The sequence below is a fragment of the Aythya ferina genome, assembly GCF_964211825.1.
Source record: "Aythya ferina genome assembly, chromosome: 6".
Classification (NCBI taxonomy): Eukaryota; Metazoa; Chordata; class Aves; order Anseriformes; family Anatidae; genus Aythya; species Aythya ferina.
The window spans coordinates 3,018,416-3,031,689 of NC_140303.1; the positions used below are offsets into that span (position 1 = coordinate 3,018,416).

The 13,274-nt window shown below is 55.9% G+C and overlaps 1 protein-coding gene and 2 long non-coding RNA genes across 3 annotated transcripts in view; 1 reads left to right on the top strand and 2 right to left on the bottom strand.

The window, feature by feature from the left end:
- Window positions 1–684: 684 nt before the first annotated feature.
- On the bottom strand, window positions 685–4,768 carry LOC311438987. Its single transcript, XR_014694487.1, has 4 exons — window positions 4,632–4,768; window positions 3,827–3,987; window positions 2,935–3,078; window positions 685–1,519 (listed from the first exon to the last, which is right to left on the bottom strand). It is a non-coding gene; the product is annotated as an uncharacterized lncRNA (long non-coding RNA).
- Window positions 4,769–11,457: 6,689 nt separating this feature from the next.
- Window positions 11,458–13,033, bottom strand: LOC311438919. The gene is made up of 2 exons (XR_014694428.1): window positions 12,895–13,033; window positions 11,458–11,667 (listed from the first exon to the last, which is right to left on the bottom strand). It is a non-coding gene; the product is annotated as an uncharacterized lncRNA (long non-coding RNA).
- Window positions 11,661–13,274, top strand: part of SATB2 (SATB homeobox 2) — a 136,442-nt gene continuing 134,828 nt past the window's right edge. The window contains exon 1 of the mRNA XM_084523961.1: window positions 11,661–12,310. The gene's annotated coding sequence lies outside the window, so the exon portion shown is untranslated. The remainder of the gene's footprint in view (window positions 12,311–13,274) is intronic.

Below are 13,274 nucleotides of genomic sequence, written 5' to 3' on the forward strand. Positions count from 1 at the left end.
TTGCTGTCACCACTAAAAACATGAAGAGAAGGTAAGGCAAAAGAAAAAAAATAAGACAAAAGCCTGTCTTCTCTCTTTTTTCTTTTATGCTCATAGTGTTGTGACTGAGCTAGCTTCATAAGATTATCTTCACTTATACTCTCTGGGGAAATGATTGTGAAAAAATGTCACTACAAATCCTAAATATTATTTTTCAAAGTATTTTAATGGAACTGCCCTCTTTTCTACTCTTGTAGAGGCTGTGACTAAGTACTTGAGATGAAATCCTGAGGCTGTTGAAGACAAATGGAAGTTTTCTTGTTGATTTGAGTTAAACTAGGAGTTTACACTTAGAAGAATGAGATTTAGAATGTTATCCAGGGGAAATAATAGATTTTTAAAATTGAGCTAATCTTCGAATGGATCGGTTTATGAAAAAGATCTGATTATTTGGTTGTTGGGGATTATCTGTTTAATGAGAGCAATGACTGAGAAGTGATGACCAAGGTGGCCTTTTTTTTTCTGTTTGGAAAAGAAGTCTGGGAGCTCTTCCTGTGTTCTAACCTAGACGAAAATTGCTAAAGAAGGAGATTTGTCAGTAGATAATGTTGTTACTAAAATGTTACAACCATAGATTGCCACTGTGCTGTACATGGGAAGGGACAGATGTCATAATGACATAGAGAATTAAATATTGATCATACGACACAGAACATTCTGATTTAATTTGCTTTTCTACAACTGTACAGAGGCACACCACAGCGACGCTGAGTAGCTGGTTTTCTTCCGTATTCATCTGGTTTATATGCATTACACAATACTGTACATTTTTACAGCAGTGTGCAGGACCTGGGGTTCAAAAGTATGAGCTGATGTTCAGCCCTTCTTACTCCATCTTATGTAGAACTGTCAGACGCAGCAACTGTACTGGACAGAACAGTCGTGATACTGAGGCTAACTTGACCACAGCAGTCTCCATCAATACTGTTGCACTGTCTTTCACACCAAAACAAGGTGGCTTCAAGTAACTGCCTTTTAGGGTTGAAGCATGGCCCAGGCTAACTCTTGAGACATGTCCAAGAGCTGTTTCAGGGAATGCTAGTTGGCTTGGGCCAACACCATGCCAAGAATTGGTCTAAATCTTTGGTGGCACAGGCACATGTTCAGGAGCCCAGGAGCGTTCCTAAAACTGCTAGATATTTATTATTATTGACAAATCTGCTGTTAGCTGGCACAAAATGTGCTTTGATATGCATATGTTAAAAATATTTAGGGGGAAAAAAAAGTATTTAAAACCTTTCAGTTGTGTCAATAATTGTAGTTTTGATTGTAGTAGAGATGCACAAAGGTAGCAGGGACATCAAAGTGTGGTGCTGATAAGACTCTGCAGAAAATGAACAATGAGAGCTTTCATGGCACCCCAAAACTCAGGTGGTTACTGAAGCTTTCAACACCTGAGCTGATGATAGGAATAACTAAACGTGCCACTTTGTCATGGCTGTATGGTGCCTTTGCAGGAGGCGATGTGTGGTCTTTGTTCCTAAATGACAAGAAAAATATGATAGAGAAGGAAAGATATGGGATTCAGAAAGGATTTGCAGTACAAACTATCCCTACCCCTACCCCCCAAAAAAATAATAATAATAAAAAGTTATGAAACATTCAAATTTTCAACTTTTTGTTGTAGTTTGAAATAGAAATTGTTTTTTATCATCTTGAAAATTTTGTTAAACCAGAAAAACATCTTATATACAGCTCTGAGCAAAGTATTACAGCAAAACTCCAAACAGGGTATCAGCAGGCCAAAAGAGATTCTGCAGCCCACCAGAAGTCCTAGAAAAGACTTGTGGTGGAGAGAAATTTGCCTTCATTTGCATAAGAAGAAAAAGTTTGCATGACTCTAGAAGTGATGAAAGATAGCTGAATAAAGGCTCAAGGAACTGTGACTGTAGTGAGGGAAGTGGGTGGACAGATCCCTGTATACAATGGTGCTAAGAGATGTGAAATTGCTAAAATAGCCCCTGCCTAATGTAATCACCTTTCAAAGAATATTTGAGAGGCATTTTGTCAGTCAAATATAAACAAAGACTATGTTTGAAATTCAAAACTTGTCCAAAGTAATTTTTCTTTCAAAGATTGTTTCCCCTGCTTGTGCTCTTGCTTGTGCTTTGAAAAAGACATCTTTTAAAAGACAAGCTATTTTTAATTGTTTGAAAAACAAAACACAAAACCTTTTACAAAGCAGTAAGGAAAGCCAAATGTATCTTCCAATAACTCTGGTCTTCTAGGAGCAATAGCAAACACAATAGAAACCGCATAAAAGCATTCATTACCCAGGAACCTTTAGGAAATGCTGGTGCAATTTCTAGAGCAGGTATCTTATGAGCATATAGAGAGAACAGTATGCCATGGTACCAGTAATTTTGTTTTACCGTTTATAAAATATATACATAGATAGATAGATATATGAACAGGAACCACTGAAAGGGAAGGGAACAAATCTTTTCATACTGTCCTATTAGCAGTCTTTAAGGCAAGAAATTAAAGAATAATAATAATAATGTTCTTATTGCTGTCAAACTTATGTTGAGAATTGAATTGTGGAGGATGTAAATTGGTGGCATTGAGATTGGACCCTGAATACTATTACACTTGTGACATTTCACAGGGTATCATCCGGTAGCTCTTATAATCGCAGATAATCAACTCTTCTGTCTTGCATCTTGGACCCGCAAGTTCTGTGAACAGCGGGAACAGTGACGTGTGGTTTCTATTGGGTTTGTGTCTTGTGGCTCACTGAGCTAGGAGTTTCTTTCCTGCAGGTGGAGTGTTTATATAAGCTTTCTTCCTCTGCTGATCCTCTCCTGTCTAGTAAGATGGGTTTGTTTTGAGGCAGATCACAGTGGGGGACTACTGGCAGGATTGCCCTGCTCTCCCCATCTCCGGCTTGCTCACCTCTGATGGGAAGTTTCTCCCTTCTTCTGGCTGTGCAGGTCTCCGTAGCTACTTTTGAACCATGGCTTGTTTAACCATCAGCTGCAAGCTTGTAGAGGGAGCTGTGGGTATGTCAGAACTGTGCATAGCTTGATTTGTAGGAAACTGGATTGCAAAAGAAAACAGTCACTGGCACTGTTTGTAGGCATTAGTAGAAATTATCTCAAAGGGAAATATTAATTATTGTGCACTTGCATGGCTTTAATTGGTTGCAGTGTCAGGCACCAAAAAGATTCAAAATCCCTTCAAAAGTCCTTTGTATGCTCTGCCCCTTTTATGCTTGGAGTATAAAGATAAAAATAAAATTAAAATAGGAGTCTTTGCTCCAAGGAAGCCTCGGGGAGGGCACAGAGCCCAGCTCTCCTCAGACCCTCCACTGGGAAACCCGTGGTTGTACAGTGTGGGGAAGGAGGAGGGCTTGTGGCCCCCACTGCCATCCCCAAGAGAAAAGTCACTCCTCCACCAGCTCTGGGCCACATCCTGCTGTCCTCATCCACTCAGATGGCCAGCTGGAGCCCGGGTTTGGGATTCGGCCCTATTCTTTAAAAATTTGGTGTAACGGCTTGTGCATTATCCATCAGTCCTAAATAAATGAAAAAGCAATCCAGCCGGGCAGTTGCGCAGCTACTTCCCATGCCTCATTTCCCATCGAGTCTACCTCCCATTTTGCTTCTTTATTAGCTGTTGTTTCTAATTTTTGCAAAGGGTCGGGAAGTCTGTCTTAGCTGCAGTGAGTAAACTGGCAGGGCAGCAATAACGAAACTGTTACAAGGGAGGGGCCGCTACACTGTGCGGGGTACTTAGTTGTCTTAATCGAAAATACAAAAACAAAACAAAACAAAAAAAAACAAACCTCAGACTTCCTCTCCTTTCCTTTTCCAAGCTGCGAGGCACCCGAGGCCGCACCAGAAGGGGCCGGGCGCCTCCCTGGGCTCTTGCCGAGGGAGCTGCCGAAGACGGTGTAGATCCGGGTGAGCGGGCTGCCGGCGGGCCCAGAGCAGCAGGGCCGTCTGTCTAACCGAGGTGGCAAGCAAGGAAGTGATTTACTGAGTTCTCTTCCTCGTCACCCCCCTTCTCTTCCTTTCCTTTCCCCTCCCCGCCCCGCTGCCGTACTGCCCCGCTCGGCGCTTCCCGGCCTGGTCGGGGCTGAGCCCGGGGGGCCGAGGGTCTGCGGGCGGCCCCGCCGTGCCCCCCGGGGGCGAGGGCAGCGGGCAGGCAGCTGCAGGCGTGCAGGGGCAGCCGGAGGGCTGGTTTCTTTCGTACGCTTGCGACCGCTCCGCAAATATTTGTTTGGCTGTGGTCACCGCCGAGGCAAATGTGCGGGGGGAGGGGGGGTGCTCCCAGGGCGCTCGGTTCCCAGCGTCGGCGGGGCTTGGGAAGCCTGCGAGCGGCCGGGCTCCCGTCCCCGTCCCCGCCCTGCCGGCGCGGAGCCCCCGTTGTGCCCTTGGCTCCGTGCGCCGGTGGCCGCTACTCCCCTACAGGCTCCCGGGGCCGGGCGAGGGGGTGAGGACGGGGGCGCTCCCGCCCCGGTGCCAGCTGTCAGGCGCAGCTGCTGCTGCGGGCATGGCCGAGGGAGCAGCCCTGGGGAAAATGTCCAGCGGTGAAAACCTGGCCCAGACAGGTTTTCCGTTTGTAGGCCCACGGAATAGCCCCCTCACCTGCCGGAGGGAGCCGAGGGGTGTGAGGAGGATGAGTGCGAGCGAAGGACGGCGTTAGTTATGCTGCTTGCACCGTCTGGATTCCCCGCGGAGAACCGACGGACTCCGGGAATGGCGACCGGGGAAGGGATCCTGCCCCGGGGGCATGCTGCAAGAAGGGGAGGGCCCCGGGCGTTTGTTAGGCTCGGGCCGCCGGCCTGGCGGTGCTTCAGTTCGGACGTCTTCGTCTGCGGAGCGCCAGAAAGAGGGAGATGGCACAGGCTGCTTCCTCCCCGGGCTCTGAATACTGCCCGGCGGCCTCTGCCAGGCCCGGGCGGCGCTGGAAAGGGTTCTGCTGCTGCCCGTGCCCTGTCCTGAGCACTTGGCCTGCGTCGGGCGCTCTTCCCGTGCCTGAGACATCCCTGCGGTCGAGGCATTGCTGGGGACAAGGAGCCACCGCCCAGCCCCGTCTATCGCGTCGCTGGCGTCGCCCCGGCCCGCGGCACCTGCGCCCTGCCCTGCTCCGGGCCCTGCGGGCAGCGGCGCTGTGCCGGTGGCGAGGGCAGTCGCCGAGGTTGGAAGCGTGCAAGGCCAGACGCTGCTGAACCTTCCCTGCCTGGCGGCAGAAACGACACCCTCCTGTCCCCATCCTGGGGAAGGTCCCCGTCTCTTTCCTAGTCGATGGGTGGGCGAGCTCAAACTGGGTGCGGAGCAGAGCAAGAGGGAGGATAGAGCAGGGAGCCGCCGGGACGCGGGGGGCTCATAGCAAACCTCCGAGGTGGGCGCTCCTCTCCCGGCCGGGCACACACGCCTCCCTGGGCCGGAGCGGGGCAGCGCTTTGAAAAGCCGCCGCAGCTGCCTGGCAGGGTGGCCGCACTTTTGGACAACCTCTCTAGCAAGCGCATTAGTAAAAGGCGTGGGGCTGAAAACAAAAACAAAAACAAAAACAAACAAACAAACAAACAAACAAAAACACACCACCAACAACAACAACAAAAAAGCACTTTGCTGAAATTGAGCAAATCCCTCCCCGTTGTGCGAGGGGAGAGTGGAGCCACTCGCACAGTGCGCGCCCGGGCAGCCGCTGCGACTTCGGGCTGCTATCCGCGCTGCGGGGATGCGGAACCTCAATTGCAGCCCCAATCATCCCCTCGGATCTGGTTCAAAACAGGCTGGTGCAGAGGGGCAAGGTGCTGACAAACCGCCTTTCCCCTTAGCAATTGTGCGCAGAGACGCCACAGAAACCGAGGGGCTGCTGCTGTTCGAGTCGGGATGTGCAGAGCTATGGCCAGGGACAGAATAAATATCTGCACAGAACTGAAAGCACCACAAGTTGTTGCAGAGATGAATTGATCCAGTAATCGCGAGGGCTATAACACCCTTGTTTATGCTAAAGCATGTGACACAATATTCAAAATGTAGTAGCTCCGAGTTACCACCTCTTTATTACTTATACAAGCTAATAGGTGAAGTGACTTTTACCTTCTTTACTTGAAGGAGGCTCAGAGAAGCAGACAGGTAATTCCACGCTGCTAATTTTTATGATGTGATGGGTAGGGAAGGGAGAGGTTAAAGTAAAAAATAGAGACCGATTGCGAGATGTCGGAGTTGAGTGACCAGCTCAGATCTCATCTTTCTTTTTTAAACTGCCGTTGCAAATCTGAAATCGTTAGAAAATCTGGCACCTAATCTGCCCGCATGTGAACCGATTTGTTTTGTCCGATGGTTTAGTAATAGGCACCTCCTGTTCTGTCACTAATTTGAGATCTCTCTATGATATTAGCGCTTTAAATCAAGTTTTCAGTTGTTGCGTTTTAGGGTACGGAGAGAGGGGCACGGTACAGCAGAGCATTCAGTGCTCCCGCTCCGGGCGCTCGAGTGCCGGGGGAGGGATGTGAAGGCGCGCGGGAGCGGAGCGCTCCTCTCGCCGCCTGCCGCGCTGGGTGCCGGCAGTGTTACACTTTGTCTCCCGGGAGAGACTTACCAGGCTTAAGGATTTAAAAAAAAAAAAAAAAAAAAAAAAAAAAAAAAAAAAGCGTCTCATACAGAAAATGGCCAGAATATTTACAGGTAATTGTGAATGTCAAATACTCCACCGTGTTGACGAAGCGCAGAGGTCTCGGAGCGTTTCGTCTCTCAGAGGTGGGGTTGCTGCGGCGGCGTGGGACCGAGCGCTGCCAGGGGCGCCGGGGGCCGGCCGGCCGCCCGGCGGGGCCGTTGGGCCGAGGGCCGGGGGTGCCCCGGCTCCCCCGAAAGCCTGGCCGGGAGGAAATAACTGCGGCATCCCCCCAGCCCCGAGAGGCGCTTCCTGGGGCAGGAGCGCAGCGGTTCGTGGCGCAGAGCAAGCGAGAGCTGTCAGCCCCGCTGGGACAGACCCGCTGGTTACGTCCTGATTTAGTCGAGTGATTCCGTGACGGGGAGCAGACGAGCACCGCGTCTGGTCTTGGTTTGTAATGGGATTTCAAATGGCGGATGCCGCTAAACGGTTCCTTCACAAAGCTGAAATTTGTCACGGGAGCTCCGGCGCGGGCTGCCGGGGAGCGGGACTGGCGGCAGAGCCCGTGCTGCCGGGGACCGCCGCGCTCCCCGTCTGCGCCCCCCGGGCACGCAGCCGCCGCCGGCCGCTCGGCGCTTCGAGCGCTCTCCCGAGGATCCGGCCCCGTCAACGGGGAAGGTGCCCGCGGCGAGTGCCACCCTGGGCACTCGCCCTGTCCCGCTCCTCACACCGGTCGGGGCCGGCGGCGGGTTGATGCGCGCCGGCCGAGGTACGGGCACGGCGCCCTCGGAGGCCGGGGAGGCCGAGCGAGGCCAGCTCCGCGGAGCCCAGCGGGCAGGAGCAGGGGGCAGGTGGGCTCCGGGCCGTGCCTCCAGGTCCCCGGCCGGTCAGAATCTGCCCGGAGGCGTCTGCCTCGTCCCGCCGCGCCGGACAGCCGGGAGCGGGGCGCCCCGGGACTTTCGGTCTCCCTTGAACCCACCGGGAGAGGCCGGGCAGTCCCAGACCTGGGGGGTCGCATCGCGAGCCAAGTACAATCCCTGGCCCCGAGATCTCTTTGCAAGTGCCTGCGCATATAGGAAGGTGAAGTCCTGAAATCAGGAGAAAAGACCACAGGGTTGTTTGCAGGAGGAAAGGCAACAGGGTTTGGCCTCTTCCTCCCCCGGGGCCCAATCTGTGTGTCCTCTGCGGAGAGCGCTCTGTCGGTAACAGTACAGGGCTTGTGAAAGCCTTAAACACCTGAGCGTTACCCGGTGTGCCGCTTGCAGCTTTCCAGCAGCGGTGATTTCCACGAGGACAGGGACGACCCCGCTTCGTGGCGCGACTTGGGAAGGCACCGAGCTGCCTGACATTTGCTGGAGCTGGGCTGTAACATGTTTGCTGGTCTTGTGCGTGAGGGTGCGTTTCCTCGATCTGTTCAACGAGATTTTCAGCCTTTACAGTTCAATAAAACCTCTGTTGTTTATCTTCACTCGAAATTCCCTGCTGCGTCTGCCCTCTTTCTCAGGGCAGATCCACAGCTTTCAGTTATTTGCACAGAAAACTATAAATCCCCAGCCCCAGCCTTGCAGCTCGGCCACCCCAGCTGCTGGCCGACCCTTGGCTCCGGAGGGGAGCAGGGCCGGGGAGGTGGGGGCACGGCACGGCACGGCACGGCACGGCACTGCTCCCGGGCACCATTTTGCGCTGCGGGGAAGGAGCTGCCGGGAGCCGCCGAGCCGGGCTCGGAGTGCTCTGCCGCCGGCGTGGCTCGCCGGGGCGGCTCACGCGAAAAGCTCGGCCTAACTGCCACGGGGCAAAATTGGGATTTGAGAGAAAAACGGCCCCGGTTCCGCAAGGAGTTCAGGCGCCGGAGCACCGCAACGCCCGGCACTCCACGCTGAGCGCGGGGCGGTCCTGGGGCCGCCGCTCCGAAGCGGCTCCGTCCTCTCGGCGCTGCCGCCCGCCCCTGGCCGCCGGGACGCCGCGGGTCTTGGGAGGCGGCGGTGCCCGACGTGGGCGGGCGATGCTGTGCTCTCGGCTCGGAGCCGGGCGGGGAAGCCGGGCAGCCCTAGCGCTAATTTACGTTAAATCGTTGCAATTAAAACGATTCGTGCCCCGGGGTGCAAGTTTTCGGCGCTACACGCTCGGAAAGCCCGGCTGGGCTCCGCCGGCGCTCGCCCCCACCTCGAACAAGAGCTCGGCGACAGGCGAGAGCGGGCCGGGCGCGGAGGCTCCTCCCCGGCACCCCGCGCCCCGCCGCCACCTCCGGGGGGCACAGGCAGGTGCCGGGCTAGCCTCGGGGCGACGCCGGGCGGCGGGGGCCGGCTGCCCCCTCCCGCTTTCGTTGCGGCGGCGGCCGCTGGGAGCTGCCGGAGCTGCCCGGCCCGGGGCGCCGGAGCTCAGGGGCCTTGGGCTGCAGCAGCCAAAAGTGTGCCCGGGCGGAGGGGAGCGCCTCAGCACTTGGTGGGAGTTTCTTTCTCGGGTCTGGGGGGTATTCTTTACTCGCAACGAAGGAGGCAAAACTCTTCCTTCGTTTCTGGCTGTGAGCTGTTCGTTTGAAGAAGAGCCGCGGGGCACGGGTAGTTCGGGCTGCCTCTCTGCTCCCGACAGTTTAAAGCATATAAACCGATTTATTTGAGCAAAAAACGTACAAAACCGAAGAGTCACGCAAGTCTGCTAGGGTGAGGCGGGTCGATCAGCGTGAAATCTAGCGGATGAAATCCCTTGCGGCTCGCCGTGCGAGCGTGTGATTGCGGAAAAACGCAAACCGGCGGCCAGGGGGACAGGACAGGCAGGGGCGGGAGGCGAGTGCGAGGAGCGGCGGGGAGCCGCAGCTGGCCGCGGGGCCGCAGGGCAGGGAGGAAGCGCCGTGGCACCTGAGCAGCGACCGCTCGGCCCCCGCAGGGCGCCCCCCGGCCCTGCCCTGCGCTGCCGGCCGGGAGACAGCTCTCGCCGAGCGCTGCCTTCCTGCCCGCCGGCCTCCGGGGAGATTTCCTCCTTGGTCCGCTGCTCCTTCTCTGTGTACTAACATTAGTGGCAGACACTTACTACTAAAATCTCAGAAGGCGATGGTAAGGTCTGCAGAGATAGTGTGCCCTCCCGAAATCGCTTATTCGGAGCCCGGACGTCTTAAAGACGCTTTCGTTTCTGTGGTGGTGGTGTTTTCCTTTTCCTTTTCTAACTGGCACGTTACAAACGAGACGTGCGGACCCCGGGGGCTCCGGGGGCGGCTAGCAGGGGAGGCAGAGCCGCCGCGCCCGCCTCCGCCAGCTCCCGCGAGGGCTGCCCAGGCACCCCGCTGCTGCCGGCTGCTAGGGCTCGGGCAGCGGCCGGGAAACGGCGACGTCGCGGCCGCCATCCCGCCGGCCCGGCCGCTAAAGGCTATGCACGGGGCCGGGCTTCTCCCGCCGCGGGGATCGGGGCCGAGCCCGGCGGCCCGGTTTTCGCCTTAGCGTCGCGCCCGAAGCCCGACGAGCGTCGAGCGAAAACTGGCGGTGGCGGGGCCGGGCTGTCCAACAGCGGAGGCCTGCCGGAGGGGCAGCGGGCTGGGAGAGCCTCGACGGCATGCGGCGCGCCGGGCGAGGCGGCAGGGCGGAGCGACGCTGCCGGGCCCAGGGCACCAGCGCGACCCTCCCGCGGAGGGCAGCGGGGCCGGAGCGGTCCGCAGCGCCCAGGAGGGGCCGGCGGTGCCGCGGCAGGTGCCGCTCGCCCTGCCTGGCCGCACCGGGCCGCGGGTGCCGCCGGCGGGTGGGAAGCCGCTGCCGTCTTGGGCTGCGCCGGCGCCGCCTCCCGCGCGATGGCGCTGTGCGAAGGGGAAGGCGCCGGACGGGTGGTGCGGGGCGGCCCCGGCCCCGGCCCCGGCCCCTGCCCCTGCCCCTGCCCCGAGGAGCGGCGTCTGGCCCGGGACCCGCCGAGACGGCGGCCAGCGGGAAGGGAGAGCCCGGAGGCCCGGCAGGAGAGCACCGTCCTGCCCTGCCGCAGCCCTCCCGCCCCGGCGGTGCCCGCTGCGGTCGCTGCCCCGGCGGGGTCGCCCCTCTCTCTCCTCTCCTACCGGCCGGGGCGCCTCCGCGCTTCCAAGTGGCGCCCCACGCATCGGCTCCCCCGGCACCCAAGCGGCCGGGCTGCCGGCTCGGCCCAGGACGCGGAGCTCCGCCGCGCCGCAGGGGACCCGGCCGGCGGCTGCACAGGCGGTCCCCCGGGCAGGCTGCGGTCCCCGCGCAGCCCGTGGCCTAGGGGAAGCAGGAGGAGGAAGGGGGAAAAGCAGGAGGCGAGGAGCGCGCCCGGGAGCCCGAGGGCAGAGCGCTCCGGTAGATCCCGCTGCAGGCGCTGCGGCCGGATTTCGGGCGCAGCCGCGCCGGGCCAGGGCGGCCCCGGGCCCGAGGCAGCCCCGCGGCATCGCGGGCGGCAGAGCCGCAGAAGCGCCCGGCCCCACACCGCCGGCCGCTAACGAAGCCTGCGCAGGAACACAGCCGCAATGGCTTCAAAAGTGGTAGTTAATGAAAAACAAACCTTGCCAAGGAGGTGTTTTTGTTCATTTGTTTTGTTCAGATTTTTTTTTTTTTTTTTTTTTTTTTTTTTTGGCAATCAACCACTTGAGGCGTCCATAAACTTCGGTAACAGGGAGCGCTGGAAGCTTGAAGCGCGTCCACTCCTGCTCTCACCAGCGCGTGTGAGAACAGAAAATTCTCGCACTGGAGTTTGTGTTAGAAAGAGAAAAAGAGGTTATTAATAACAATTAAAAATGCGATTTTTTTTATAACGAGATCGGGGGACGGATTGGGGAAAGCAATGGGAAGTAATCGCCCTTTTTTTTCCAGTGGAAATAAGGACAACATGTGAAAATCATACACGGGAGAAAGAAAAAAAAATATATTATTCGAAACAGAAAGAAAAAACTTTTATTGGGAAAAACATGTTAAAGAAAAATAAGCATTTTGTATCATAAAATCTGTCTAAATTAAATGATGTTAACAAAACAATTTACCAACCAGCAAAATGTCTATGCGATCGGTTCAGTTTCCCCTCAGTTTTAGTAACAAAACCCTTCACTTCTGTGTCGACGTGTTCAAATGGTTGCCGCTCCTGATTGCAAAGTTAAAAGAGAGTTTTATAGAAATGTTCATTTTATAAATAAAAGGAATATACACATAATTAGCGATCCTAAGATTCCCGTGAATGCACAAATAAAAAACTGGCTGCCGGTGGGGAAAAATGCAAACACGACATAAAGGTGCAGAGGATTCATTGCAAATAAAGTAATTTCTACATATATATTTAAATGTATTTAATTGCATGCATTATTTAAATGCTCTTCTGAGTAGTTTAATAATTTAGAATCGATAGTTTTCCTAAAAACTTTATAAAATATTTACACTTAATAAAATATTAATCGATTAACAAGCCAGTTGTACTCTTACAGGAGCTTTACTAAAGTCCTGTAATCGTGCTTTTGCCACACGTCTCCGCTGTTAAGGAAACGATCATTGACAAAATGTAAATGAAGATCTTCAGACGGTGGTGTTTATAAAATATCTCATTAATGGGCTTGGATTGAATCTCTCCATCCATCCACATCATCAGATATAATAATAGTAACGAATCAGACAGGGAAGATCCTGTCTAAACCATTGGCATTTTTTTTTCCAGAAGTACTGAAGTCCTAAATCACCAATTCTTCTAACTTTCTGGCCATTGAACCGCGGGAATTCGTAGTTCAACATCACAGGTAAGAACAAAACATTATTCAATTATTCGATAGCTGGTGAAAAATGTTACCTTCCTGTTACATAGCTCTTTGAGATTTTATAAAAACGGGGAGAAAAAAAAAATAAAAAAGGAAAAAAGGAGGAGGGTGTACTTAGGTGAGGTTATTTAAAAGAAAAACGGGAGGTCTCCAAACTTTCGGGCTTCTTTTCGAAGGGGCCGGCAGTTAGCGGCTGGCTGGCGGCAGCCGCCGCGCTCCCTCCTCCTCCGCTCCTCGGCACCGGGCGCGCTCTCAGCGCCGGCTCCGCTCCTCCAGCTCCCGAGGAGCCCCGGCCCCGCGCCCCCGGCCTTCCGCTCCCCTCGCCCCCGTTCCTGGCCCCCCAAAGCTCATCTTTCGGGACTCGGCTGCCACCTCCCTGCGCTTCCTCCTGCCCCGGGCCGAGGGCACCTGGCCGGGACGGGTCCCCCTGCCCCTTCCCAGGTGGGGAGGGACGCGAGCCCTCCGGCCGCGGCGAGGGAGCCGCGCTCGGCGCTGCCTTTCGGGGGCACGCAGGGAGGCTGTGGCTGCAGCCCGGGGTGGACGTGGAGGCGAACGAGTTCTCTTACCCTGCCCGGGGATCCGCCGCTTCTCCCGGCACCGCTTCCAGGGGGGGCTCGGCGGGCCGGCACCGCCGCTCGGAGGGAAGGGGCGGCTGCGGGGTCGGCGGCGGCTGAGCTGCGGGGTGACCTGTCCCTGTCCCTGTCCCTGTCCCTGTCCCTGTCCCTGTCCCTGTCCCTGTCCCTGTCCCTGTCCCTGTCCCTCTCCTCTCCTCGACCCGCAGCAGCCACGGCAGGGCTGGCCGCGCCGGACCGGCTGCCTGCGGGCAGGGGACTGCCGCCGCCTCCCCGCCACCCGCGACCTGCCGGGGAGAGTGGGGGGGTTCTCCGGTGTGCTCCCCCCCAGCCCCTCTCTCTCTTTTTTTTTTTTTTTTTTTTTGACCCTCCGG